Consider the following 16,845-nt stretch of genomic DNA (forward strand, 5'->3'; position numbering starts at 1 on the left):
TGCGGTTGGTACACCGCCCATGAATAATAGCTAGATGACAGCTATCCTTATCTAGTCTAGTTCGTGGCTTAGTTAGTATGCCACCTTAGTTAGTTGAGTTTTGGTTTGAGACCCATATATAGGGTTCTTCTATTTCTATGTATGTGAGTTCTTTTGGCTTAAAAAACTAAGAAGATGAAAATTGTTTTCAGCCTCCACCTCTGTGTGTATTCCCCCATTGTGCAAGCAAAAAAGCTACAAGTGAGACTCCTTCCTTCTCTCCCAGAATCTTGACACAAATATCATAATCATACGCCCATGCACATACAAAATAATAAATAAATATCCAACGCCTTAATAAATAGGCGCGACAAAATATAGGCGCCATGCCTAAGGTATGCGCCCATCAAAATATAAGTGACAACTCGAATACATGCTATCCTCCAATGCTTTCCTCCGCCACTACTGCGATCTCTACACATCAACTAAAGAGTTCACAATCATTAGTAAAATAATACAATTAAACCGAAAAAAGTGAATACCTAGCAGTTTTCAGCTACATAAGTAAATCAACTGGTTAGAAATCAATCCTAACCTTAATTTATCACGAGTGTGCACTCTAAAATCATAAACATTTATTAATTTAATATGTATTTTGCAAAATCACCCGCTATGGAATCACCCATATACACACTAAATGAATGAAACGCCCGAAAAGGATAGGTGTCCCCATCAACTTCTCGCACAAAGAATCCACTTTGTGTATGAGCCCCGCTCAACAAAGTTTACGGAATCCACCGTAAAACCTCACGTAATCCACCATGGCACGGAATCCACCATGAAATATGCCTCCTACATCAGATATACACACATGTGCTCCAATAGTTGGATGTCTGGTTTACCTATGCAACACTATGCTAGATGTATAGTTTGCAATTTTAGCCCTGAGCAAATATATGCATCAGTCATGCATGTCACATTGGCAAGCTATCAAGTGTGTCTTATGTTACTTGCAGGGTACTAGATCTCTTAGATTGCTTGATACCAAGGGGGAATCACTACAGTTACATACTTACAGTGATTCTAATTGAGCTGGTGATTATGATTCACGTCACTCCACTAGTGATGTTTTTTTCTTTCTTGGCTCATCTTGCATATCTTGGCTTAGTAAGAAACAATCCACTATTGCCACATTGTCATGTGAAGCTAAATACAAGGTAGCTTTCACTACCACAGTTGAATGTGTATGGATTGGATGCTTGCTAGTAGCTGATCTGGATGTATCTATTATGGAGCCTACTCCTTTTTTCACTAACATTCACAGTGCCATTGCAGTGGCATGGAATCCATTGTTTCCTACATACACGAAACACATTGAGATACATTATCACTTTGTCAAAGAGAGATGCTACATGCAGGTGATATCAGCCTTGTCTATTTTCCTACCACCAGTAATGTGGTAGACATCTTCACTAAAGCTCTTCCTCATGAAAATTTTGAAGCATTTCACAATGCTTTAAATTTGATCTCCTTTGGTGGCGGATAATCCTTGTATTTTTTATCACTCTTCACTCCGAAAGGGTTTGTTGGGTTTCACTCACGTCTACGCTCACAAAGGAGTGTTGATGATCAGTAGGAAACTAGGGCACTTTTTACTCTCAGTACAAGAGGTTTTTCCTTGAGGCTTATTATCTTCCTTCGTATGTACTTATATTACACACTTACGGGTACTTATCATCTTCGTGTGTGAACACCCCCTATAACCTTAAGATTTAAGGGTTGTACTTTGTACTTTTAGCTTATACTCTTTCATTCTATTGCATTGGGTGTCGTGCTTTAGTCTCTACATTTTCTATTGCACTCTCAACTGACCTTTGATCCTCTCACCCTCTCACAGACATGTGCCCAAGGCAACGATGCCATAAAGATACATGTGGTGTGTTATGCGGCACAACCAAAGCATGGTCAATAGGCCTAGATACAAGTAAGGGATAGAGACTACCAGCCTTGGCATTTTGAGAAAAGACAAGATTCTCACGTGTAATCTTCCATGTGGAATCACCAAAAGATACATGATATCCTACTGCATCATCTAACTGTCCAGCAGAGACTAGGATTTTGATCAAAGCCAAAACATGGCGTAAATCCTGCAAAACAAAAGTGTTGCACGAAGCAAATTACAATCTATGTGGGAGACTTTGCTTAACTGCCAAGACCCACGGACCGCTTATTGCTTCAAGCATTTCAAGACAAGTGCAATGGCTATCTCTTACATAGTTGTACGTGCTCTCACTCACACACTACGAGTGTAGCGAGATTACCTCTATGCTCGATCGAGTTGCCTCCTCTCTCAAGCACTCTGATAGCTTCACAATCCAACGTGTAAGCTCAATCCTCAAGCTCCAAGCTCCATGCTCCATTGCCACGAGTGAGACAAGAGAAGAGGAGAGAAGAAGACGAAGAAGAGAGGAAAAGATGGAGAGCTTCTCCACCACGATCCCTCACCCTCACACACTCACTCCCTCACACTCCCTCTCTCAAGCATAAGCTCAAATAAGCAAGAACAAGAAGAAGAAAACCCTAACCCTAATCCCCTTTGGGCACCCATCCTTTTTTACATGACCGGCCCATCTTAGCCTAGGTCCTCTTTTCCTATTTCCTTCTTATTTGCATGATGCCTTCACCCATGTGTCAAGATTGTGGGAGAGAAGGAAGGAGTCTCACTTGTAGCGTTCTCACTTACACAATGGGGGAATACACACAAGGGTGGAGGCTAAAAACAATTTTCCTCTTCTTAGTTGTGTAAGCCAAAAAGAACTCTAGTACAAGGAAATAGAAGAACCCTATATATGGGTCTCAAACCAATTTCAACTAACTAAGGTGGCATACTAACTCAGCCACGAACTAGAGTAGATAAGGATAGCTGTCATCTAGCTATTATTCATGGGTGGTGTACCAACCGCATCTGCAGCTAACAAGTCGGTGACATAAATGCACAACGGTCACCCTGGCATATCACGAGTGGAGCTTGATATCTCAATACTCCCCCTCGAGCTCAATCCCAATTCCTGCACACCAAGCAGTCTTTGAACTTGCGCAGCTTCTCTGCGCCCAATGCCTTCGTAAATATGTCAGCTACCTAATCCTCTGTGCTGACATAAACTAGATTAATAAGACCTAGTAAAACCCTCTCCCGCACATAGTGATAATGCACCTCAATGTGCTTTGTTCTAGCATGATAGACCGGGTTATTTGCCAAGTATATACTACTCATGTTGTCACAATAAATGACAACTGGCCCATCTATAGGCTGATGCATATCATAAATTAGCTTATGCAACCAAGCTACCTCACATGCAGCCATTGTTGCACCCCTGTACTCAGCCTTTGTGCTTGACAAGGCAACTGTAGGCTGTTGGGCTGTTTCTTGTTGCTCCAAGTGACTGCAGCACTCCCAAAAGAGAACACATATCCACTGGTAGATCATCTATTAAAAATACTACCAGCCCAATCAGCATCAGTGTATCCATGCAACTCTATCTGAACCCCAATCTCATAAAGTAGTCCATACTGCAATGTGGACTTCACATACCTGAGTATGCGTCTAGCCGCATCCAAATGCGGTTTCCTTGGAGTCTGCATAAATTGACTTACCAATCCAACAGCATAGCTCAAATCTGGCCTGGTAATAGTCATATAAATCAAACTTCCTTCTATGCATCTGTACATAGTAGGGTCTTCCAGAAGCTCACCTGCATCTGGTCTCAGCTTCACATTCTGCTCCAAAGGAACTGAAATAGGCTTACAACATGTCATCCCATATTTGGACAGCATGTCCAATCCATACTGCCTCTGCAAGAGCCGTATCCCACTTGGTGATCTAATCACCTCAATGCCCAAGAAATAATGCAGCTCTCCCAAATCCTTCATCTCAAACTTCTATTTCAATAGCATTTTTACATGAAGGATATCTTCATCAATGTCACCTGTCATAATCAAATCATCAACATAAATGACAAGTAGCATAATACCTTTCTCTATTTTTCTCACATAAAGTGAGAAATCTGCCTTGGAAATATGAAAGCCAATAGTGACAAGATATTGTCCTTGTCATGAAGGAAAATACAACATTAATATTTGCACCTTGGATTAATTCCAGCCTTTGTAAATTCAGCCCTAGCCTATGTGTACATGTGTGAACAGCCCTTAAGTTTGGAAAGAGGGTTAGAATAAAAGGGGACTAGAGGCCAAAGGTAAGACATCTTTTGATCATTCAATAATCTTGGCTTTACCATTTCTTGGAGTTAGCTTCTTCTTAGCCTTTGAAGCACTCAGCCATGGCCGTCATGTATCCTTGAATTCCCAACCATTAATACATGATGAGGATGTCTTGGTGCAATAGATTTGTTAATTCTTTGTTGTAGCTTAGTTAATTTTCAATTTCAGTTAGATTTCATTCCATGGTTGATTGCTTTTTTACATTGGTATCAGAGCAGTAGCTTAGATCCTTGCAGAAGTCATTTTCAAGTACTAGATTCAGTTTCCTAGGCTAGAGAGAGCAAACCATAGTTAGGAATTTGAGTGATAGGACTTGACATGACATGAAGGCTTCAAACCGGAGTTACATGTGAAGGTCTGCTACAAACAGGGATGAAGATGGTGATTCTTGGCATTACTAATGGAAGAAATAGAGGGCTCCAGCCAAAATAGCAGGACGTGATCAAGATTTGAGCCAAAAATTGGGGTAAGTGGACAAACTAATGGTTACAGGACTTAGAGGAAGGAAAAGTTAGAGTTACTTTTCATGAAACAAGGGTTTCTTCTCTTTTCCTTCAAGCTATCCACAAGAATCCATGGCCAAGACAAGATCAGATCTTCTCTTTCTCACTCCTATCATGAGAATGGATTACATGACCTTCTTCCCTGCTTCAAGAGCTTCAATTGAAGTAGCTAATATAGCTACTTAGCATCATCGTGGACTTTTTGTACATGAGTATGTACTCACGCTGTTTGCGCCGCCTGCACACACTCCTCTACTGCATGGAAAATTTCAGAAATAGGATGTCCTTTAAGCATTGCTAATGATCCTTCTAACCCTGGGCAAGAGGTCTCTCACAAGCTTCTTCAAGATTCTTACTATTTTGGAGTTTTCCCTCTTCTTCAAAACCCTAGCTATGGCATTTTGGGACAGCATCAAAGATTCCTGAAATTTTTGAAGCAAATCATGGGGCTTTTGTGGGCAAAGCATCTCTGAAGCTTCCTCAACCATTTCCCCTCAAGAATCCATCAACATTGGACCGACATTGAAGGAGATTGAAGCCAATGGAGGTCTAGGTATTAAATGGACAGCATGAAGCTTTTATGCCATTAAATTTTGGCATTCCCTCTCAAATTTTGGGATCTCTTGGACACATTGAAGCCCTCTCTATTACCTATTGCAACCTACTTCAAGTAGAGAAGGTAATCGGTCTTCATCAACCCTCATTTGGAGCATTCATGGAGTCATGGAGTTCTCATGGGATTAATGAAGCTGAAGCTTATCAAGGAAGGGATTATTCTTGAAGATTGAAGATCTCTTGGACTGATTTTAGAAGGATTATCAAGCTCAACTCATCTATGTCAAGCATTATGGATTGAAGGTCATTCCATCAACAATACTCTTCTCCAATCAATCAAATGAGGTACTCTAATCACTCTTAATTTCTCTTTACATCCAATTGCTGATCTCATTTCCAATTGTTGAAGAGAAATAAGAGGATTAATGAAGCTTTCATTCATAGCCTAATGCATTACATGAAGCCTATAGGTTATGTCAGTCATTGTCTTTACTAAACCTCTTCAATTTACTGAAATGGCCATATCTAAATGTCTCAAACTCTTCCATAATGAATGAGCATTACCCATCTACTTTCATTCACTGAAACCAGTAATTTCTTGAGCTTCATTACTCAATCTTTATTGCCTAACCCTGACATGAAATTGATTGCCTATTTTGCCTCTTGATCATAAGAAAATCATTACCCAATTGGTAAGTGAGAAAAGCTTTGTAAGCAATGAGTCACTGCTGAGGTAAATACCTCTCCATTTCTCATTTACATTTCAGCCTTTTCAATTCCAATCTTGCATACCATGAAAGGGCAAATGAAAGGCAATTGTATTTCCTTCCTATTCCATGCATATCATACTGATTTTTAGAGCTAGAATTCACTTGCCATGTACATGCCCACGAGGAAAAGTGGATGCCGGGCGAGTTGGTAGGACAAAAGAGAGGTGACCCTCCCCTACCGACGAGGACCCTGAAGGGGAGCGCAACCCGGCCTGAGAGGGAACTTTGCAAACCCCTCGGGTCTCAGATTCCACGCATTTTCAAGTTTAGGTGCAGGTACAAATCTCAAAGGCACTTGAAATCAGCCTACAGCATGAGTTTATGGGCAGTGAGTTCTTGAGATATTGGCAAATGTATGGTACTCATGAATGTATGGCAAATATATGAAGACATATGGCTACAGTAAAATGTATGCATCCTATGGTAAAGACACTATGGTTCAGCATTAAAGTTTGGGACAGAGTATGTATGCATACCCTCATTAAAGATTGCAGTCTACATTGAGTTAGACAACCATTTTACTGGTTACAGAGGTCATTTTCAGTATGGTCAGATATATGAGACTCTCCTACAGAGTTATGAAGTTGGTACATGCTTGGTATTGATGGTACAAGCCATTAATTGACTAGAACAGGGTATTCACTGCCTGTAGAAATTTTCAGACAACAACATAAAATCCCTTACAGAAATTTTTGTACTCATCCATTTTCTACACTTGATAGATCGTTGGATAGAGGGCTCTTCAAGCTTCGAACAGAGCCAAAGACCTCGTAATTTTGAGCTCTAGAAGTGAAGATAATCAAGTTTTTCTACTGTAGGAAATTCAGGACAGAAATCAACCCATGGCTAGGAATAAGAAGAGAGACCCTGTTTTGGATACTATCAATGAAGAATTGAAGGAATATCAACAGGAAAGGGGTGAACATCAACAGGAAAGGGGTGAACATGACACTTCTCAAGATGCCATTTACCGAATGCATTATGAGAACGAAGAGGTCGATGCAAGTTCCACCCACTCCCCTACCAATCAACCCATAGAGATGTCTCATATCTCAATGAATTCAAACAGTTTTCAACAATTGTCAAATGACATAAAGGATATGAAATCAGGCTTCGAGGGTATGAGGTTGGGTATTGACAAGCTTGTAGCACTTCTTGGTGAGAAAATGTTGCCTACAGCTGGTCTTAATGTCCCACATCCTCATATGGCTGAAGAACCACCTAAACCACCTACTCCTAAGGTGGTAGGTCAATTTGAAGTTGGAGATTCATCTAAAGCTAAGGATTTTGTTCAGCCCACTTCACTTTAGCCACAATTCCATCAACAAAAGGGTCACTTTCAGCCACATGGGCAAGATCCTCAAGAGAGAGTGCAAACAAACTCAAAGCATGATGAAGATATCCATGGGTGCAACTCTTTCTACAAGCAATTTTACCCTCAAGCAAATGTTGGTGGCTATGAGCAACAGCATGTTAATTCAGCCCCAAACTCTTATGGGCAGCCACATGGACATGTGAATTCAGCCCCAAATGCTTATGGACAGCCACAACATAATTTCTCTACTCAAGTGCAGCCCAATAGGCCAAGTCCCATGTCAAATCATGGTTGGAATCAGCAAAATAATGGGCAGCAACCACCTTTCAACTCACCTATGCATGGACAACCTCAAGGGTACCATGGACAACCTCCCAATGTGAGCAACACATACTTTCAGCCTCAAGGACATTATTTCCAGCCACAAAGTCATGGAATGCATTATGGACAGCAAACTCCTTATGCACAAGGGCATGGAAATAATGAATATCCTAAGCAAGGATCTTTTGGCAATTCTTTTGGGCCACAACACCATAGTGGGCAGTAGCACCATAATGGACAACCTCCTCAATACGAGAGAGAGTACAAGGAGAAAATAATTATCTCAAACTTCAAGGGAGAGAACTCTTCACCCACGGAGTTGGAGGAGTGGTTTGACAAGTTAGAGATGTATTTTTCCCTTTACCCAAGGCCCGAGAATGCCAAAGTAAAATTTGCAGCCCTTCATCTAGAAGGCTATGCTCACACTTGGTGGAGATATATGGCGAGGATGGGACATGACTTCTTGTCTTGGGATGCATTGAAAAATGCTATGATTGAAGTCTTTGTTTCCCCTATTGAAAAAGAGCGGTTAGAGAAGAAGTGGTATGCACTTGAGCAACGTGGTCTCTCGGTTAGAGAGTACTCAAATCAGTTTTTTGAACCTTTCGATGTATGTTCATGGGGTCTCCGATAGTGCCAAGTTGAATAAATACATATTTGGTTTGGAACCTATTCTTTCTTCCGAAGTTGGAGCCATGAATCCTACATCCCTACAAGCTGCCATTCAATTGGCTGAACGTTATGGGCAGAAATACAAGGGTTTTCAGCCAAAAATAGGGCATTCTTTTCAGCCTACGCAGTTCCCAAGGACATCATGCCATTATGGGAATGCTAAAACTGATTTTCAGCATATTGGGAAGCCATCAAATACTTTCAGCAATACCTACAGCAAGATACCCACTTTTCCTATTGTTTTTGGGTCAAAACAAAGCAATAATTTCAGACCTAATGCTGAAAATAGATTTGATGGAAAGAGAATTGATATAAGTGCCAAAACTTCAGCCCCTACTCAAGGCAAACATGTATCGAATGACAAGCTCAAAGATATGTATGCTAAAGGACTATGCTAGAAATGTGGAGAGAAATGGTCACCCGATCATAAGTCCAAATGAAAGGCCAAAAATATGAAGATTAGCATGATCATCGAGGATGATTCCGATGTTGAATCTATTGAAGGAAGCTTGGCTTAGCTTGATGTCACAGCAACTCAAGAAGAGGCGCATGAAAATGAAGAGAATGTCCATGATGAGTTCTATGATCCGATGGATGGGTTTCCTTTCGACCCGGGCGGTCATTATTTGGATGATTCATGGACTGATTTACATCCATCGCTATGTGCCATATCAAGTGATGCATGGAGTGGTTCAAGAGGGGATAATACCCTACGCCTTAAAGGTCAAATCAAGGGAAGGACCGCTCATATACTCATTGATACGGGAAGCACACATAGCTTCATTAATGCTAAGTCACTCAATGGGCTGAAATTGAATACGCATGAAATGCCTACATCACTCAAAATCCAAGTGGCAAATGGAAATTTTGAGAAGAGCAATCAATGCTGTCCAAATGTACCTATCACCCTTTCCCCATTGTGCACTACATCGGTGAGCCTAATTGCATTAGAAATGGGTCCCATTGATATAATACTTAGCTGCAACTGGCTGAAATCTTTGGGCAGATTTACCATGGATCTCAACAACATGGAAATGGAGTTTAAATGGTGTGGACAACAAGTAACACTACATGGAGTTGAAAAGAAAAGAATGGAGATGATCAGCCCCAAGAAGGTTAAGAAAGAGATAAATGCAAAGGCATGTATGTTCACCATTCTTCTTTCCAAGATTGAAGAGGATCAGCCCTCTTCTCCTACCAACAATATGGACCCATGTCTTTGTAAATTGCTGAAAGAATATGATGATATTTTTCAGCCACCTACCTCTCTTCCTCCTAAAAGAGAAGTGGATCATCCCATTGACTTGCTGCCCAATACAAAGCCCATCAACAAACCACCATATCGCCTCTCCAAAGTGGAAAGAGAAGAGGTAGAACGCCAAGTCAAAGAGCTTTTGGAAATGGGTCTCATTAAGGCAAGCCAATCACCTTTTGCTTCTCCAGTCCTTCTTGTGAAGAAGAAAGATGGCTCCTTTCGAATGTGCATTGATTACTGCGATCTCAACAAGGTCACTATCAAGAATAGGTATCCAATACCTAGAATAGATTATCTCTTAGATGAATTGAAGGATGCAAGGTGTTCTCCAAAATTGACTTGAGATCGGGATATCATCAAATACGCATGAAGGAAGGGGATGAATATAAAACAGCCTTCAGGACGGAGAGGGGTCTTTACCAGTTTATGGTTATGCCTTTTGGGTTATCAAATGCTCCAGCCACATTCCAGTCTCTCATGAATAAGATACTTCAGCCATTGCTCTTTAAAACAGTTTTGGTATTCTTTGATGACATTTTGATCTATAGCAAGAATAAAGAAGACCATTTGCAGCATGTAAAAGAGGTCTTTGACATATTGAGGATACACAAACTGTTTGCCAAGGCCACTAAATGCTCTTTTATGACAAAGGAAGTTGAGTACTTGGGTCATATAGTGGGAGAAGATGGAATCAAAGTGGATCCTAAGAAGGTTCAGTGCGTCAAAGAATGGCCTACACCAACCAATGCCACTTCATTAAGAGGTTTCCTTGGTTTGTCATCCTTTTACCGACTGTTTATGAAGAACTATGCTCATGTTGCAGCTCCTCTTACCGATCAGCTGAAAAAGGAGGCCTTCTTCTGGGATGAGATCGCTGACAAGAGCTTTAATGAGCTGAAGCAATTGCTTGTTTCAGCACCCATACTAGTTTGCCCTGACTTCTCCAAGACTTTTACCATTTATGCAGATGCCAGTGGTAGAGGTTTGGGAGCAATTTTGGTACAGGAGCATGGTGTCATGGCATTTGAGAGCAGAAAATTTGATGACAAAGAGAGAGAGATGCATGTTTATGAGCAGGAGATGCTTGTTATCTTACATGCAATCAAGAAATGGCACCACTACCTCTATGGGACACACTTCAAAGTCAAAAGTGATCATAGGGTCTTGAGATATTTTCTCTCGCAGCCCAATGTTTATCCCAAGTAAAAGAGATGGTTGGCCACTTTGCAATCATATGATTTTGAAATATCATACATGGTTGGCAAGGATAATGTGGTGGCTGATGCGTTATCAAGAATGTGGGCATGCAGTCTATCTACTGTGTCTACCATCTATAAGGATTGGATTGAAGACATTCAAGAGGAATATGTGCTTGATGAGCATGCTGCCCATATTTTACAGAAATTATAGCAAGGGTGTGATGCTGAATTTCCTAATTTTAAAGTGCATAATGGCCTCTTATGGTTTAAGGGTAAAGTGTACTTGATTCCCAGCAGTAAATTCAAGCTGAAGGTGCTTCAAGAGATGCATTCATCGCCAATGGCTGGTCACTTGGGCCTTTTCAAGACGTTTGATAGAGTTCATCAAAGCTTCTATTGGAAAGGTCTATGGAAAGATGTTAAAGAGTATGTATCTCAGTGCTTGGAGTGTCAGCAAAATAAGGATTCCACTCTATTACTAGCCAGCTTACTTCAGCCTTTACCCATACCTACGGGCAAATGGACAGATATTTCCATGGATTTCATAACGGGATTGCCTACTACCAGTCATGGATGGAACAGTATCTATGTGATAGTTGATAGATTGACCAAATCAGCCCACTTTATCCCAAGTAAAGTCCAATATTCAGCAAGGCAAGTCGCCGAGCAATTTATGGAAGGTGTGTTCAAACTACATGGTATGCTTATGAGAATAGTATCAGACCGTGATTCGAAGTTTATGGGCAATTTCTGGAAAAGTCTATTCTCATCTATGGGTACTTTCCTCACTCCTAGCACGGCCTATCACCCTCAGACTGATGGGCAAATGGAGAGAGTCAATCATTGGGTGGAAGTATACCTTAGGCATTATTGTCATGACACACAAGCTTCATGGGATCGTTGGATCCACCTTGCTGAATTTTGCTATAATAACACGCACCACATGAGCATTGGGATGTCTCCATTTGAAGCTCTTTATGGGTATAAAGTCCAACTTCCATCAGTTTTATTCCATGAAGACATCAACCCACAAGCAAAGGAAGAGTTGGAAAGAATGGAGTTGCTTATGAGGCAATGCAAGGACAGCATAAGGAAAGCACAAGAGGTAATGAAGGTCTATGAAGATGAGAAAAGAAGACATTTAGACTTCAAGGTTGGAGATTGGGTATTTCTCAAAGTGCCCAAGATGCATTATGCTTCATTAAAGGGTGGGAACAATAAGCTTGCTCATAGGTTTTATGGGCCATACTTGATCTTGGACAAAATTGGAGAGCTTGCTTATAAACTTCAGCTACCATCTTCTACTAGAATACATGATGTATTCCATGTTTCACAGCTGAAGAAGTATGTTGGGCCCGATGTACAAGTATTGGAAGAGTTACCACCATTGGATGAGGCAGGACTGATCATATATGAACCTGAAAGCATTATTGGAAAGAGAGAGAAAGTTCTCAGAAATCGTACTCTCATTGAGTATCTCATTAAGTGGAAGAATTTTCCCATTGAAGAGTCTTCTTGGCAACCATCCACTTATGTCAGTAACTTTCCTTGGTTATTACAGGATGATATATGATGCAGTATGCAGTGACTGTGCAGAGACAGCTTGCTGTATGAAATTTCTGCAGACAATAAAACTGTCCTGACTTCATCAAAATTTGATTCTGATGTTATGGGGTGATGCTTGGGAGTGTATACTTCGTTTCTACACCTCATACGCCTCATTTGGACCAATATATCAAAAGTTATGGCAGTTTTAGTGAATCAGCCCTGTTTGGACAGCAGCCAGTTTTCTCACAGTTTGGCATGCAAAAAGGTCTTCTTTTCATGGACAGTGCTTTCTTATCACTTGGAAGATGAATGGGCATGATTACTATCATCCTTGACTTGGATTTAGTCCATTACTTCTTGGTTTTGAGGACAAAACCATCTTCAAGACGGGATGGTTTGTCATGAAGGAAAATACAACATTAATATTTGTACCTTGGATTAATTCCAGCCTTTGTAAATTCAGCCCTAGCCTATGTGTACATGTGTGAACAGCCCTTAAGTTTGGAAAGAGGGTTAGAATAAAAGGGGACTAGAGGCCAAAGGCAAGACATCTTTTGATCATTCAATAATCTTGGCTTTACCATTTCTTGGAGTTAGCTTCTTCTTAGCCTTTGAAGCACCCAGTCATGGCCGTCATGTATTCTTGAATTCCCAACCATTAATACATGATGAGGATGTCTTGGTGCAATAGATTTGTTAATTCTTTGTTGTAGCTTAGTTAATTTTCAATTTCAGTTAGATTTCATTCCATGGTTGATTGCTTTCTTACAGTCCTACCTTGTCAGACCATGCTCTAGGTGCTTGCTTCAAGCCATACAAGGCTTTCTTCAACCTGCAAACAAACTCAGGATGAACAGCATGCACATAACCTGGTGGCTGCTCCATATAGACCTCTTCTTGCAAATCACCATGCAAGAAGGCATTCTTTACATCCATCTGATATAAAGACCATCCATTTAATGCAGCCATAGAAATAATTGCCCTTACGGTTGCCATCCTTGCAACCGAACTGAATGTTTCTTCATAATCAATGCCATATGTTTATGCATACCCCTTGACTACTAATCTTGCCTTCTATCTATTCACAGAACCATCTGCATTGTATTTCACCTTATAAACCCACTTACAACCAATTGCATTCTTATCTTTAGGCAAAGGTACCAATTCCTATGTAGCATTTGCTTCCAAGGCATCCATTTCTTCATCCATGGCTTTCTCCCATTTTTCTTTTCCCATGGCTTGCTCAAAAGAAGCGGGTTCTGGTTCTTGTATCACTTTGACCATATAGGCATAGTGAATGGTTGTAAATCCATCATATTTCAGCCTATCCACAGGATACCTAGCTCTGGTAGACCTACGCAAAGTAGGTTCACTCCCAGGTGCTCTCAAAACATCCATGGTCTTCCTTACTCGAGGTGCAACAATAGAAGGAATACCCAACTCATCATTAATGCTCTATTCTGAGCCACTGGATTCACCATCCACATAAGAGTGACCTGCATTCACATCAACCATGGGCTGATCTACCTTCTCTTTTCCTTTTCGTGATACCTACATACCACTATCTGCATTGTTTTGAGGAGATTCTCCTGATCTCAACCTGCCTCTCAATGGCGAAGAATGTGAACCACTGCTAGAGGACGCTCAAGTCCACTAATATCTTGTGATTGCTACTGTGAATTCTATGTCGCATTACCATTTTGTGCATCTACATTATCAATCACATTTACTGGTTTATACCAGCTGCTCATCTCATCAAAAACAACATCTTTGCTCACTGTAAACTTACGAGTAGAAGGATTATAGCATCTATACCCTTTTTGTTGTAGAGAGTAACCAATAAAGATGCACTTCTCAGCTTTTGGATCCAACTTGGATCTCAAATCATCTGGCACATGAACATAGGCAATGCAACCAGAAATTTTCAAATGAGAAATATCTAGTTTCCTACCAGTATACCTCTCCTCTAGAGTCATGCCATGTATTGCTGCATTGGGAGTCCTGTTCATTATGTAGACTGCTGTAGCAATTGCCTCAGGCCAGTAAAAATCTGGCATGTCTTTTTCATTGAGCATGGCACGAGATACCTCTCCAATATGCCTATTTTTTCTTTCTGCAATTCCATTTTTCTGTGGGGTATGACTACATGAATATTGCTGCTTTATGCCATGCTCCTGCAAGAACCTTACAAACTCATTTGAGAGGTACTCTCCCCCTCCATCTGACCTTAGGCATTTTATTTGCAAGCCTGTTTCTTTTTCAACCATAGCTTTAAGAGTTTTGAAATGCCCAAAAACTTCACTTTTCTTTTTCATAACATACACCCAAACTTTTTTGCTATAGTCATCAATAAAAGTGACAAAATAATGACAGCCTCCAATAGGTGCAGCTTTAGTAGTCCACACATTAGAGTGGATTAATTCCAATGGCTTCTTACTCTTTTGAACATGTCTAGGAAATGGTTTCATTGCCTGTTTTCCAAATTGACAGGCTTCATATACCTTATGCATTTCTGCAACCTTGAATTTAGGCAATCCTGCAACAATATTTTGGGCTTGCATTGATTTAAGTCGCTGTACATTAACATGACCAATGCGTTTATGCCAGATATCAATATCTGCAACTACACCATCCCATGTGCAAACATTGCTGCACTCAATTCAGGCATGTCTGCATCCAACATAAACATTCTGCCCTTCTTCTTTTCTTTTGCTAGCAAGTGACCTTTATTTTTCATATCCTCAATAAAGCATCCATGAGAATTAAATCTGACCTGCAACCCTGCTCAACCATTTGACCAACAGAAACCAGGTTCTTGGTGATATTCGGGTATGAAATACATCCGACAGGTATTTCTTTTTCCCATCCTACATAGACAAATGAATTTTTCCAATCTGCACAATAGGATGTGCAGTATCATCACCAGTCTCCACAAATCCTGGTTTTTTCATTTTCCTTGCATCCTGCATCCATTCTGCATGACCTTTCATGTGGTTTGATGCACCTGAGTTAACATACCACACATCATTGCTTTCTTCTGCACTTGTCACAGAATTGGCCATGTGTTGCACCATAAACAAATGCTCATTTCTGTCATCACCCTGTCTACTAGAAGATGCATAATTCCCTTGTTGCAATTTTCCATTCATGATGTCATTCTGCTTTTTATAGCAGTCTTTAGCCATATGACCCATTTTACCACAGTAGTAGCATTCAACATTGTTGTTTGGATTTTGGCCTCTTTGCCATCCACCATGACCTCTTTGGCTCCCCCTGCCTCTAGAGTTACCATGTCCTCCTCCATAGGACTGGTTTTCTTGAGTTTGCTGCATATTCTGATTTCTACCATGGCCTCCAGATTGGCTAGCTCCTCTACCTCTGCCTCTACCTCTTCCAGCATTTGAGTAGAAGACAGTTTCTTTTGAAGTTCCTCCTGAAGAAGATGCACCACCATTTCTCTGCTCCTCAGAAATTAGAAGAGCAATCAACTCCTCAAAATCAGGAAATCTTTCACGGACGGAAATCGATGTTCAGAACTGTGCATAATCCTTTCCTAGACCATTCAAGGTCACAGAAACTAAATCATCATCTTCCACTGGCAACCCAATGGAAGCAAGTGCATCTGCAATCTTCTTCACCTTCATGTGGTAGTCATTGATGCTCATATTTTCTCTTTGCACATTGTGCAACTCTTGCTTGAGCTGCATTTTCCTGGCTTGCGTATTTGTGCTATACATTTTTGACAAAGTATCCCATGCCTCCTTTGGCGTACTTGCATCCTGAATATGCACAATAATAGAGGCCAAAATGCTAATAGACAGCCAGTATATAACTTTCCTGACTCTCTCATGCCATCCTTTAAATGTGTAACGTGTCCATTAGTATCATCCAGGACACGTCTTAGCAGTCCATCGGAAAGGATGTCTAGAAAACTCCGCCCGGCACTCCCATGGAATGTTACGGGTTTTGCGATCTAGGTCTTCCCGCGTCTGCCACGTAGCGGAAGTATCCTGGCCGTTCCCCACTTAGGATCGACCGGAATTAGGGTTTTCCTGATTGATCATTAGCTAACAGCAACTAGCGTCAGACCCGAGCGAACTACTTTACGCAGAAACGCCAGGTCCGAAGCGGATTCACGCTGCACTTGGTTCAAGGAGAATGGGAAACGAGAGGGATGCAAAGCTCAACCTCTCTGCCATAAGGCATAGTCCCATTCCATTCCCCTAAAACAGCGTGAATCGGGTAAGACGTAACTCTAGGTCATCGTTCTCGTTATTCGTTTTGATGATGATGATCATCCCGCTGTTCTTCGAGATTCTTGAGAAAAGTTCCCGGCTAACCGGGACCACCCAACCGTAGGATGGACCCATGGTCTATCCTCCGCACTTTCCTTGGTTTGTTTTAGTTATGTAATTATCTAATACATTAAATTTGACATATAACAATCAGC

This window comes from Lygodium microphyllum, chromosome 15 (genome assembly GCF_053477565.2).
Source record: "Lygodium microphyllum isolate KBCC chromosome 15, Lygodium_microphyllum_v1.1.10, whole genome shotgun sequence".
NCBI lineage: Eukaryota > Viridiplantae > Streptophyta > Polypodiopsida > Schizaeales > Lygodiaceae > Lygodium > Lygodium microphyllum.